This window comes from Notothenia coriiceps, unplaced genomic scaffold, assembly GCF_000735185.1.
Source record: "Notothenia coriiceps isolate Sejong01 unplaced genomic scaffold, NC01 NC01_scaffold00006077, whole genome shotgun sequence".
Classification (NCBI taxonomy): domain Eukaryota; kingdom Metazoa; phylum Chordata; class Actinopteri; order Perciformes; family Nototheniidae; genus Notothenia; species Notothenia coriiceps.
In genome coordinates, this window is record NW_011338778.1 from 44,655 (window position 1) to 58,114 (window position 13,460).

The window sequence follows — 13,460 nt, forward strand, 5'->3', positions numbered from 1 at the left end:
CGTAAGAGGACACAGAATCGATGGGTACTTACATTATCGCTCAATGATACCGAACTCGCGGAGATAATAACAAGAACAGACGTAGGATTTCACCAACTAATCGACTAGTCGACTAGTCGACTACCTTTACCACTAGTCGGCGCTGTAGGCCCTAGTCACTAGTCGTGAAAAAAATGGAGGTAAACGAGGTGCTGCAAAATGCTACAAAACACGTCCGACATTCTTATGTATGGCAGTACTTCAACGAAGATGTAACCAACTCCACAGTGAAGTGTCAGTTGTGTACAGCTGTACTGAAGTACAATACAAATGCATCTGCTATGCGCAACCATCTGAAGATGAAACACCCGCTGCCGACAGCTAGCACTAGCAGTAATGCTAGCACCGTGAGCAACGGACCGGCGTCAGCACTGAACAGAGGCAAACGAACAGCAAGAAAACACGGGTCAACAGTGATGCGGATGATGAGCTACGGGATTACTGCCAGCGGACACCGCATATCCCCACAATGGATAATCCACTGGAGTGGTGGGCAGAAAACGTGCACCGCTTCCCCCGCTTTCGAGGAGCTACCTGGCTATTCCAGCCACAAGCACCCCGAATGAGAGGGTTTTTTCCCTGGCAGGCAACACTGTCACCCGAAAGCGGTCAAGCCTCCTTCCCTCACATGTCGATGTGTTGGTGTTCAAACCAAATCAAAAATATGGAAAGGTGGACGTTATCGTGGAGGACAGCGAAGTGTAGCGCAATGCGCTGTTGTGCACTGGATTTACTTGGCATTTATGTAAACAAGAGTTTTTTGCTGTCGATTTTGGTGAGTCCAGTTACTGTTTTTTATTTACTCAGCCATGTAACACAAATTAAAATGCAGTGTTTAATGTTACTGTATGAGTTCCAATATAAAATACAGTTGTACACCTCTCTTTGTGTGTCTTTATTATAACGTAACGACTAGTCGACTGCTATTTTGAAAAACGTGTCGACTAGTAAATATTGGTAGTTGTGAAACCCCTACGCTCCCCACAATGCAGTTCGGCGAAGGGTGACGTCACCCCATCCAAGTGAATGGGCAGAAGCGTTGAAGCTTCAACGCACGCCGTGTGGACGGGCCGTGATATTCCTGTCTTTTCATAGAGCTAAAACAATGAGAACAGGGACACTGCACACATTTTTTGTTAATGTCATTGTTGAATCAGTAAAAAACGAATATCGGCTAATAGTTAGCTTAGCTTATAGCTGGTATGTAAAAAATGACAATAATGTAATTCTTTGCTACTGTGAAACTTTTAAACTTTTTAAAAGAGTTAATAGTTGTTTAATCATCTAATCCACAATGCCCGGAGGCCAAATCAGGCCCTTGGTGGATTTAACTTCGGCCCGCAGGATAATTTCTAATTACTATTAGATCTGGCCCGCCGGTATATTGCACGCACACCTTCAGTCCATCCTGAGGGTCTCCTCAGCTCAGAGCCTGAGCCCAAACATTGATGAATTTGCACCCGAGATGAGATGCCAAGTATCTGGCCTGAACTAGCATCACAGAGCAGCACACTGAGTTTACATGGATGTTTCCTTCTGCATTTTGTTTCTTGAGACAACAGGACATGTTTGGGTTTTTCTCTGAAGGAAATTGTTTTTTTGAAGCTGCTGTTGGCCTGTGGAAAAATGTAATCATAAGAAATGACTCTGGAAAAGCTGCAGATAGAGCCATAAGAAATAAATGCAACTTATTATTTAATGTGTAATGTTGTTTTTATAGGCATTAATTTAAGCTTTGTTAGTTCCAGGTTTAATATGTGCAATAAATTCATTTCAATACGTTTTGCAATAAACATTGAACCAGTCCGGCCCTCGACTAGTACCCATTTTTTAATTTTGACCCACTGTGTATTCGAGTTTGACACCCCTGATCTAATCTCTTGTTTTTACTTGACTTTTTTTATTTTTCTCACATTTCTTGTAAAGTATTTTGAAACTATAACCCTGTAAGACAGGGGTGTCAAACCCAAATACACAGTGGGCCAAAATTAAAAAATCGGTAGAAATTATCTTGCGGGCCGAAATTAAATCCACCACAGTTAGTAAGTTAACCTTCATATCACAAAACAAACATAAAATAGGTTTACAAATAAAGGTTCAAATGCAATACTATTCTTTCATTAAAAGACATTAATAAAAAAACACGTCCACCAGATACAGAGCAACGTTAGCATAAGAGTTTTGTTGTTGTTAGCTGTCCATTGGTCGATTCTTGATTAAAATATCTCTCTTTTCTCACTGAATGCTTTGCCACGTGTACAAGCTTTTCACTAACTTTGTCTGTCTGCTGCTTGTTTCTCGGCAGATGTGCATTTAGATTCTATTATAAAATGATCACTGAAAACATCTGCTAGCACTGGAGCAAAAGACACAGTAATTTTGCGTGTAGTGAAACTGAAACAATCAGCTCATAGATCCTTAAAAGCTCTGTAAAACTGACTTAAAAAACACTCGCTGTGGTTAGGACAGAGTCAGCTAATACGTGGTCCACGTGTCCATCATCAGGCGATCTGTTCCCCCTAATGTTTGGTACTGCTTTACGCTGACTCACCATTTTCCCCACTGAGAGCTGGCTGATGCTCGCACAAATAGAGTAGTCGTTAGAGTAAACATTTAAAAAGTCTAACGTTCTGCCCTGTGAAGACGTTTTTACAGCGTCTGAGAAATTAAGTGCGGCCAAATGAAACACAAACTTTGGCGCCGCAGATTCAAAAGCAAGAAAAAGGATTTATCATGTGGTGTAACACTGACTCTCTGTTTCAACAAACGCAGCGATTTGCTGAAATGTGTTTCTTTGGATTCAATCTGCTTTTCTGTTGCTTTGCTTTTTTTCCTAAGTATTTTTGTGTTTTAGCAGCCTAGTGATGTTAAGACTACATAAGCTAAACACACACACACACACACACACACACACACTCACAACCGTCATGAGGATGGACGAGGCTGTAGTGAGTGAATCACAGTGTGTTAGGCTTCCCTTGTACAGGAAGAACATTTCAAGACACACACACACACACACACACACACACACACACACACACACACACACACACACTCACAACCGTCATGAGGATGGACGAGGCTGTAGTGAGTGAATCACAGTNGCAGCCTAGTGATGTTAAGACTACATAAGCTAAACACACACACACACACACACACTCACAACCGTCATGAGGATGGACGAGGCTCGTCCATCCTCATGACGGTTGTGAGTGTGTGTGTGTGTGTGTGTGTTTAGCTTATGTAGTCTTAACATCACTAGGCTGCNACTGTGATTCACTCACTNAGTCGCAAAAAATCGTTATGACATCATAAAGTGTTCAAAATCTGATCAGCTCATTTTCAGACAGGTTTTTATAGAAATGGATCAGGACAAAAAGAGAGAGAATCTTTGTTCCTGAAACTTTTAGAGTCTCTTTCCACAGAGGGGACACATGTTGATGTAGAAGAGACATGAAGAAGAGGGGACACATGTTGATGTAGAAGAGACATGAAGAAGTGGGTTTTGCATAATAGGTGACCTTTAAAGTTGTGGGGCAAACTACTACAAGAAACCTCTTTAATTGTCCTGGGTGGCAGTAGCCAAGTCTTTAGGGCAACCGACCGTTCATGGTTCAAGTCCCAATCAGACCAAGATATGGAGTCTGGAAGAGGTGCCTTTGAGCAAGCCACCAAATGTGGTTGCCCGGACACTGGCAGCTATTTCGCTCTGCCACCTCTCCATAAGTCTTTAGGCCCTGTTTGTTTAATTGTAAACATATTCCCGGAAGTGAAGAACTTTAATCTAAATCTTTAAATACATTTTAATTGTAACGTATACAACTACAGCATATTGTTGGTATCCCATTTGCCATGCATTAGTATTGTGGTATTTGCCAGAACCTTTCTATTGACTACTTACAAGTGATACAGTTTTTCGAGGGCTTGAAGTTTTTGAGTGTAATCATGGAACAACTGCAGATTCCTCTTTCTCTCCCGCAGGGTTTGGGGATCTACTGGAAGCTCAAAAAGGCACTGACCATCCCAAAAGCCAGTAAAACGCTGACAGACTATCATGTTGGGATTTCAGTAGAAAGTGTATGTGCATGTGAGCGCACTCCCACAGCTGCTTGTCATTTAGACCTTAGCACGCATGGCCACCCGTTCTGAATAAAGTGGTTCTCCACCCTCCTCCCCTCTGCTCCCCCGTGCATTTATCATGTCGTTTACAGTAAAGTGATATTCAACATGAGGGCCGTATTCTCCACTTCAAATCATATGGCATCTGATGAGTGTGATAATGCACCAGCTGAAGGGCCTTTCCCGTCTCCTTTCACTACTCATTTCCTCTCAGAGCAGCTGAAGAAGTGCACATCCAGGTGAGGCGCTGAAACAGCTCCAATCACTCAGTCTTTACAACAGCGATGAAGGAACGAGAGCCAGAGGTCTTTCATCCAAGAATCTCCATCATCGTCAATGTTCTTGAATGACTTAACATAAGAATAACTCCACACAAATCAGTGCAAAGGTTTTTACCAAGTGGGAAAACTTCGGTTCCAAACAGTAAAGGCAACATGGGAGTGCCTTTAACTTGTATTCTTCCGAATGGACAGCAGGGGGCGACTGCTCTGGTTTCAAAGAGGTCGAATTGAATAGAAGTCAATGAGAAAATGACCCGATTTCTCATCACGCTTGGGGAGTAACGTTATTACATGTAACGGGATACAAGCGAAATAAAACTGTATTCCTTATTAGTTACTAAAAGGTACATTTCTAAAGACTGAGGATTACTAGAAGTATCACAATGTTACAATACATTTGAAACAATTAAGATAAAGAGAAAATAAAAATCAATACATCTTATGTAGGCTAGTTGTACTGCTTGAATGTTGTTTTTGTTTTATCCAGGTTAATTCAATGTTCCTACTTCTCAGTGGGTTTATTACCTCGTTAAACGTTGTAGAGATGAGTTTGTGGTCTCAATCGTTTTTTTGCTAATACAGCACATACCTGCCAACCCTCCCGATTTGGGCGGTAGTCTACCGCTTTTGTCATGTTTCTACCGCCTACCGATTTAGCTGGCTTTCCCTACCGATTTTCAATCTTTCCAAATTATAAAAAATAAAAAATGACACTCCAGACACTGAGCTCGACTTTTAGCGGAAACCGTTTACAGCGTGTCTGTGATCCCATCATAAAAACAGTCCTCTGTGTTCCTGAAAGTGAAACAACATGCAGAGGAAGGGCAGCGTTACCCCCGGGGCTGATGGTTAACCGCTCCCAAATGGAAAGGTTGGCATGTATGACAGCATGATGCTCGTTTTGTAAATGATAGGCTATAGAACAGCACATGCTTTAAGGTGTTGCTACTTGGTGAAGGACAGGTTGCTATAACAGCGATGAACGGTTTTGGTGTTAGCTACAAAACAACCAGAAAAATACTCCAAGAAAAGATCAAAGAGTTTGCTCAGACCTGGGATGGTTTACGTTGCGTACATTTCACGTCAGACTGTTTGCACTACGCTCAACGTGGTAGCAAAGTGATCTAATGTGCACGAGTGGAAAGCTTTCTCCACAACAACACAACAACTACACATCCTGAGTGCATTTTGCATATATTACTAAACCAAATGCTATCGACATCTTGTTCCATTTGGGCGTGGTGGTCATTTGTATTCCTCAGGATTGAGAGAAACAGCATTTCCATCTCCCTGGTTGTACCTCACACACAGAAGATTGACCATAAAGTTGAATTTGACTTCATAGTATGGTGCAAACATCTTAATTCGGTCACATGTTAGGATTCCTCACCACCTGTGTGTCAGTGACCGTCCTGCTGCTGGTGGAGAGAAAGCGCAGAACCATCAGATAACAGAGGTGATGGAGCGTTAACAGGTTCTACACAGGTGAGCTGAGGTGTGTGTGTGTGTGTGTGTGTGTGTGTGTGTGTGTGTGTGTCTCAGGTGAAGGGTAGCGTGAAGTGAGCATAGCAGCACAGTAGATGACCCAGATAAGAGGATTATCAGTTTATAAAACATCTCACCGACACATCTGGGCCGAGATCAAGAGGAGCCGTCAGCAGCACTGAGGGTAGCGTGATCAATCATATGTGGATATTTACAGCATATCTTCATAAGACTGTATCGCATACGCACACTATCTCAGAGTCAGATCTATTGGAGGTGCTTTCAGTTGTGTTCATCTTTATCGTCAAAGTCAAAAGTCAAACATCAAAGTCCCGACAAAGATACACAAACAACAACTTTGTTTATACCAGACAGCTAAAGACTCGAAGTTCTACGATGTGCTTTCCAACTTTAGAGGTTAAATAGATTTTGGGACAAACGATATTCGCTGTCTTGCCAAGAGTTAGATGAAAAGATTGATCACTCTCAATCTATCATTTTACTAATGAGTTTATGGACTAAATCTCTAGTTTCAAGTCTTCAGTACACATTCAGACGAGGTCCTGCATTTGATTGACAGTCGCTCTTCTAAAACTTGGCTTTTACGTCTGTTTAGAAAGCAAGAGAGGGCTATTACCATTAGCTGTGTCAGATGTCAATAAATCAAGGAAGTATCTCAATGTTTTTACTAACTGTTGTAGCCGGTGGAGGGCAAATCCCAGAACATTTTTCGTGACATTTGCCAGTTTCTTTTCAACCATGCACAGCTTGGCTCATAAGTAAAAATGTTAAACTGTAATAAATACATAGATACACTTAGGTCGACTAAAGCTCTCTTGTTTTGTATTGGGTTGTAGTTAGCTCCACACTTTCATGTCACTTGGCCAAAATATGTAACTTAAGGCTTCACTAATATTCAACAAACCAATGGAAGTGAGCCTAGTGGCCAAACAGCAAATGTTCCTAGTGGCCAAACAGTGGTACTTCTACTTCTGTATTCATCAGGTGACGCAATGGGCCCAGATTGAAATACCACTTCACATTGACTCATATTGGGAAAGACATGTCATTGAATAAGCAGATAATACACATTTACTGGTATTATATTCTATAGTTATCCCATTTCTACTTCATGCACCAACGCGCAACTTGTGTAAGAATGAATAGGCTTCCTCTAACGCTGTATCCAGTTGTTTCTATACATCCATGCTGTAGTCTAGGTCTATTGTTGCTCCAGGGGGTCAAGCCAGCACATTGTATAGTAGCTTGCTGCTAGCGCTTTGTGAGTGTGTTTGTAAATAGTTAAAAATACAATTTAAATGGTGATAAAAGAAACTCCATATTGTTACAACCCAGCTCTTGGGCTGCAACAAAAATCGAGACGAGGGGTATGAATTTATAACAATAAATTATACCTACTAGATAACATTTTGCACACTGGTGTCTGTTCACATTGGTTGAAGACAGTAACTAAGTATATTCAGTACTGTACAAAAGCAACATTTGGGGAACAAGCTTGAATAACAATCGCAGATTTGATAGGGCGTCATTTGTCATAACAGAATATTTCTACACTGTGGTATTATTTCTACTCAATACTCGTCATACCGTTTTTTACATTAATTATTTGACCGTCTTTGTTACTTTTAGTTATTTAATTGCTCTTTTTACTGCACTGTTAGTGTACAGTTTTATTATTATGCTGCTGTGTTTCGTCTTGGATTATTTACCCTCGCTGTGGCCTCTCCTGTCATCACTGAAGGCAGCACAGACGCAGGGCGAGTAACAAATCACAGAGAGGACGGGAACACTCGTGCGGACGGGAGGAACCGGTTCCAGTGAGGTTTTGCAGATCTCACGACACCACGCTCATTTTAATACGTTCCCATGAACATCGTTACGGTAATGACTTTCCCGAGGACTTCCTGGTCTCTGTCCAATCACGCAGCTCCATACATGTTGACAGTAGGTCATGAGGCGGAGGGAAAGAATCACACGGATGCAGAAAGATGAATGAGACTCGATGACAGGCGGAATGGGCTCATCACATGCAAAGGAAAGGATTTACACACAGTTCTGACAGAGTAGAATGAAGGCATGAGTGTGTGTGTGTGTGGCCCGTAAGAGGTCATACTTTGGTTTCAAACATGTACACACATTATCTTTAAGGTAAAAACGTATTTAAAACTCCTAACTCAGCTCTGTAAACCTTCAAGAGTGCACAGTAGTTTGTTTTTCTTCTGACTCCATGTCTTGACATCTGGCTCTGTGACTTCACAGTCTAAACGAAGCCAGCGCTTTGGTTTCCCTGCTGGGTTAAATTCACCACGCTTTGGGACCACGACACGCAGGGTCTTTCATGATACTGTCCAACATCCATCCTTTCATCACTTGTTTTTGTCCTCTATTGGTTCCCATTCTCTATTCACTTTCTGTCTTCTTCCCAGCGACTGGAGAGCACAGCGATTTGGTTTCTCTCACACGTTCACTTTTACTAAGAGTAGTAATGTACAACTGGAACTAAGTTCAGTCAAGCGTGTGTGTAGCACTGAGTAAAGATTGTAGGGCCTTCGTTTTGATGATATTAGCATCTTTGTTTTGTGATAATACGTTTTGTAATGAAGTTTAGATTATCAATAAATAGGGTTAGGGTTAGACAGTTTTTACAGTAGGTTGACATCCAAACACAGTGCATATTGTACACAGTACGCTAGTTAAAAGAGAATGTGAATCGTTGTGCGTTCCCACACTACTGTTGTGTGGTATTGGACATTAGAGAGAGGGTATTTAAATGCAAATAACACAGTGTGTGGGAGAGGAACTCCCTCTGGAGAGATGTTATCCTTTGCAGACCATTTACATGCACAAAAACCTATACAGCACACTACAGGGAAGGGAAAATCCCACAAGCATAAAAGGGCCCCTATAAAAAAATCTCTGCTAGTTTTGGTCATGTTCGTACAGTAGACTTCTCAACGTGTTCCACGCCCGTCTACACTACAGGCATCGAAAAATGCTTTCAACGCTTCGCCCATTCACTTGAATGGGGTCACGTAGAAGATTTGTAATCTTCGCCGAACTGCATTGTGGGGAGCATGGCATGGCTTTGCAAGCATCACGAGCATCTATCGGCATCAAAAGTTGAACAATGTTCAAAAGTTGAACATTGTTTTTCTGAACAATGTTCAACTTTTGAGGCTCGATGCTCGATGCTTGGCATCAGCCAATCAAATCCCGTTTATGCAAATCCCGCCAGTGCAAGCGCAGCCAATCAAACCGCGTGCAAGCTGGGAGAGCCAGACCGTAGTTAATTTCCTCATATTCCAAACGAGATATTACGGTAGCAAATCACCCGGTTCTTTACGACCAGAACTATTTACCGGGATACAAACCGGAGGAACCAGGCATGGAGGGAGGTGGCAGAGACAGTGGGTGAAACTGGTAGCTTTTTCGCCTGTTTGGAGAGTTTATATCCAGTTTACTTCGTTTTAACATTGCTATTGCTTTGTATGTCGGGGGCGGGAGATTCATGTGATTGGTTGTTGGTCGCGTTGCTCGCAAAAAATCGCCAAGCTTCAGACACGCCCAGCTTCAAGATTTTTTGATGCCTGTAGTGTAGACGGGCCGTAGGTGACGTTTAATGGAATTAGTAAAACAGTAAAGAGGGAAACCCAAAACAATGAGCTTAAATACTCCAAAACTAAACTAAAACACACATCTGAAGAGTCATGGCAAGTAAATACGAGTGATGCATGTCTTTCACATTACACATTTGATCCATTTGTATAATGTATTTTTCGTGTATATTAATTCTGCTTCATGCTTTATAAAAAAACATTGGATTTGTATAAATTAAATAAGATTAATTGTAGGGGTGAGTTAGACCTACAAAGAACAGTCATTACCAGTGCAGTCGATTTCGGGACAGCTGAAACATCGCAGAGGTGTTTTGGAGGGGAAATGTGATGTCTGAGAGCTGATTATTCATCATTCTGTTTGCTTTTTTAAACCAGGTGTGTGTGTGTGTTGTGTGTGTGTGTGTGTGTGTGTGTGTGTGTGTGTGTGTGTGTGTGTGTGTGTGTGTGTGTGTGTGTGTGTGTGTGTGTTGTGTGTGTGTGTGTGTGTGTGTGTGTGTGTGTGTGTGTGTGTGTGTGTGTGTGTGTGTGTGTGTGTGTGTGTGTGTGTGTGTGTTTGTGTACAGTGGGTCTGTCTGTGTTAGCATGAGCATTTTCCTGAGGTGAGACTCTGCAGGGAGCGAGCTTCTCTCACAAACACCATCTGTCAACAACAGGCTCACCTGCTAGCAAACATTTAGCTCAGGATCCATCGCACTCACGCACACACACACACACACACACACACACACACACACACACACACACACACACACACACACACACACACACACAAGGAGCAGTACAATTCAGATATGTCAAAGCAGAAGATAATGTAATTTCCCACTTAGTCGACTTGACAACCTCACCTGTTTTGCAGCCTCTGATCTCTGAAGAATACTCGCTGCTATGTGTTTGTACGTGTGACAGACAGAGGAACACACTGAAGGGATGAAGGAAAAGCACAAAACAGAACATTTGACACCTTGTCTGAACATGAGAATTGTTGGGCTGCGGAGGAAAAAGCAATATGCAGAGTGGGAAAACGTTTGAGGGAGAGGGAAGGTGAGAAACAGGGAGAGGGGGAGACTATTACCTGAGGTGTCTGACTAAATTAACTTCTCATCATCACTAATTAGCCCCTTGTTCCTCAGTTCCCTCCAGGTGAGTGCTACCTATATTATTGTGTTTGTGCCAGAGTAGTGTGAGAATGAGTGTGTGTGTCGTGTTCATTTAATGACATGGGAATCGCAGCGAAAATACTCCTTAGATTCCCTGTCATTTTATGCATGTGTCAAGAACATAATCAGTAAGACATACGTATTTCGAAATACTGTTATCAGATTCCTGTTTTCCTTTTTAAAGGTGCTAGCTATCAGTATAAACATTTGGAGTATATATTAGCACGAACGCACTTTGAACTATTTCAGGGTTGTTAAGATTGTCTTTGTGTTTCATTTAATTTAAAGATAACTTCCTTGTGAATTAATCCAGTTTACTCCCAAGGCAATGAAGATGTTGAATGAGTTCTTTATAAAAAAGATTAAAGTGAAGGCCTATTATATATTTATTGAACATGGTAAAAAGCTTGTTTAAATCATACACTGAAATGTCTTAAATATATAAATGATATGCACATTATTCAAGGAAAAAGGATAAAAACAACAATGACTTTGATCTCCTAAAAAGGCACTATTTAAGATTAAATAAAACAATGGTATTAAATGTATTATTATAAGAACATATCTATAGTAAACAATTAAATATAGTAAAGTTGTGTTTTGATGATGGGATAAACAAGAAGTCTCCATCCATGCTTGCCGCCCTGTGATGCTAAATGCTAACATCAGATGCTAATATGCTTAACGTCAATGCTACATTCATTAAATATTAACTGGATGGAAAGAAACTACAGTAAATTAGTTTGGAGCTTTTCCAGAAATTATAAATATCATCTAAAAAGGGATGCTTACGTATCGGTGAAGTGTACGGGAAGATCTGAAATGTGCATCAGCGAAGTCCTCTCAATAAATGTCTCAGCAATCGTTCTGTAAAAAAAGAGGTTTAACGTTAAGTATTTCTCACATTACCTTTGGTGTGCGATAACAATAGACGTTTTCCTGAGTCCCCTTCCCTCACCAGCACATTTTCAAGAATGTAGAATAATCTGATTATTCAAAACAGATGTTAATTAGAGCCGTTTCCTCAAAAGATGGCATTATTCGCTTGAATAAAAGCGAGTCATCTCTGAAGATTTCTCTAATGCCTCAAAAGAACCTGTGTGGACATAAAAAGAACAGCTCTGACGTTTTTGTTACATTTTTACTTTGCCCAATTTTCTTTTTGTGCATCCCTCAGTGTTCCTCTGGTGGGACGTCATTTGACTTGGAACAATGGCGGGGATGAATAACCTGATATAATACATATTCATGGCGTTTAAGTTGATCCACTTGTTTGAGACACAACAAAGGTAGCTTCTGCTCCTCTGTTATCCTCTCTGCTCCCAATCCCTCCGTCGTGCCTCCTTCAATAGTTTGCCTGTTCGTTCCTCCTTAATTATCTTTCGAAATCCCCCCTCTGTCTAAACCTTTGTCCTTTTCCCATGTGAAACCTATAAACAGACAGTAGCAGCTTTCCGGTAGGAAGTGAAATGAAAGACAAAAACAATTCTCTTTTTAATCTTCCTGGTACTAAAGTAAAGGAACAATATGTAGCTCTATAGCTCCTTAGCAATACTGTTCTTGTATTTTAACAACAACTTGCACATGCTCATAAAGTTAGCATCACAAATGTTACTCCACAAGATCTTCTAGACATGTAAAACACAATACCGTGACTAACAGAGCAAACATGCTAACACTAGCCGCTATATTAGCCACGCAGTGTAACATAACAACAGACAAGAATAGCTTCAACGGTCTCATTGCTGGAACAATCGTAATTAAAATAACATTGTGTGCTAATCCTTCTAAATAGGAGCCAGGAAGTAAATCGGTTTGATGACGGTGGTGCTCGGCTTAGTTGCCTTTCACCGGTTTGTACGGTAATCCTCATTACTAAACACTAATCCTCGCCTTCCGTGTTGCCATGTTTGGTTTCAAACCCCCCCTTTCTGATATTAAACTTCACCAAAACTTCTCGCCCCACTTTAACAGATACGGTGTAATCAACCCAGTCGAATCAACATCCTGTAAACTCTTCATTCAGAGTTTGCGCTGACGCAGAGAGGATTCGACAAAGTTTGTGTACATTTGTTTAACAACAGGCTCATAGATGTCAGAATCAGCTTCTGTACATGTTCGTACACTCATGGTAAATTAGGAATTATGGCTATTATGTTCCTACACGCCATCTATGAAACATGAGAATCTGTGTTGAACAAAGGATTCAGAAAGCTCTTCACTTGTCTTCTGGCTTTCAGCACTTGAGAGACACATTTGAATGTGCAGTACACAGTAATTAGTAAACCAAGCTCTTATTGTCTTCTGGTTGTAGCTATTTGTGGAAGATGTTCATATATCTGTAACACACAAAAAAATGCATTCCTCTTTGATTATATATTTGTAATTTCTGCGAGGGTAGCATTAGAAGAGCTTATGTCCAATTTGCTGCATCAAATCCACTCTCCACTATTGGTCGATTACACTCCTTTAGTTATTTATAACATTACTTAACAACAAGATACTGATTTTTAATTAAAGTAGGTCATCAGAAAAAGAAATTCAAAGTTTATCTGGAGATGTTTGGGGAGATAAAACCAGTGATTTTGTGTAAAGTACTACTCAAGTATTGTACTTAAGTACAATTTCGAGGTACTGAGAATTTCCATTTTATGTCTATTTCTACTTCTATCTCACTCAGAGGTAAATCGTTTACTTGTAATCCACTACGCACAGTGGATACATCCACTGATACATTAATA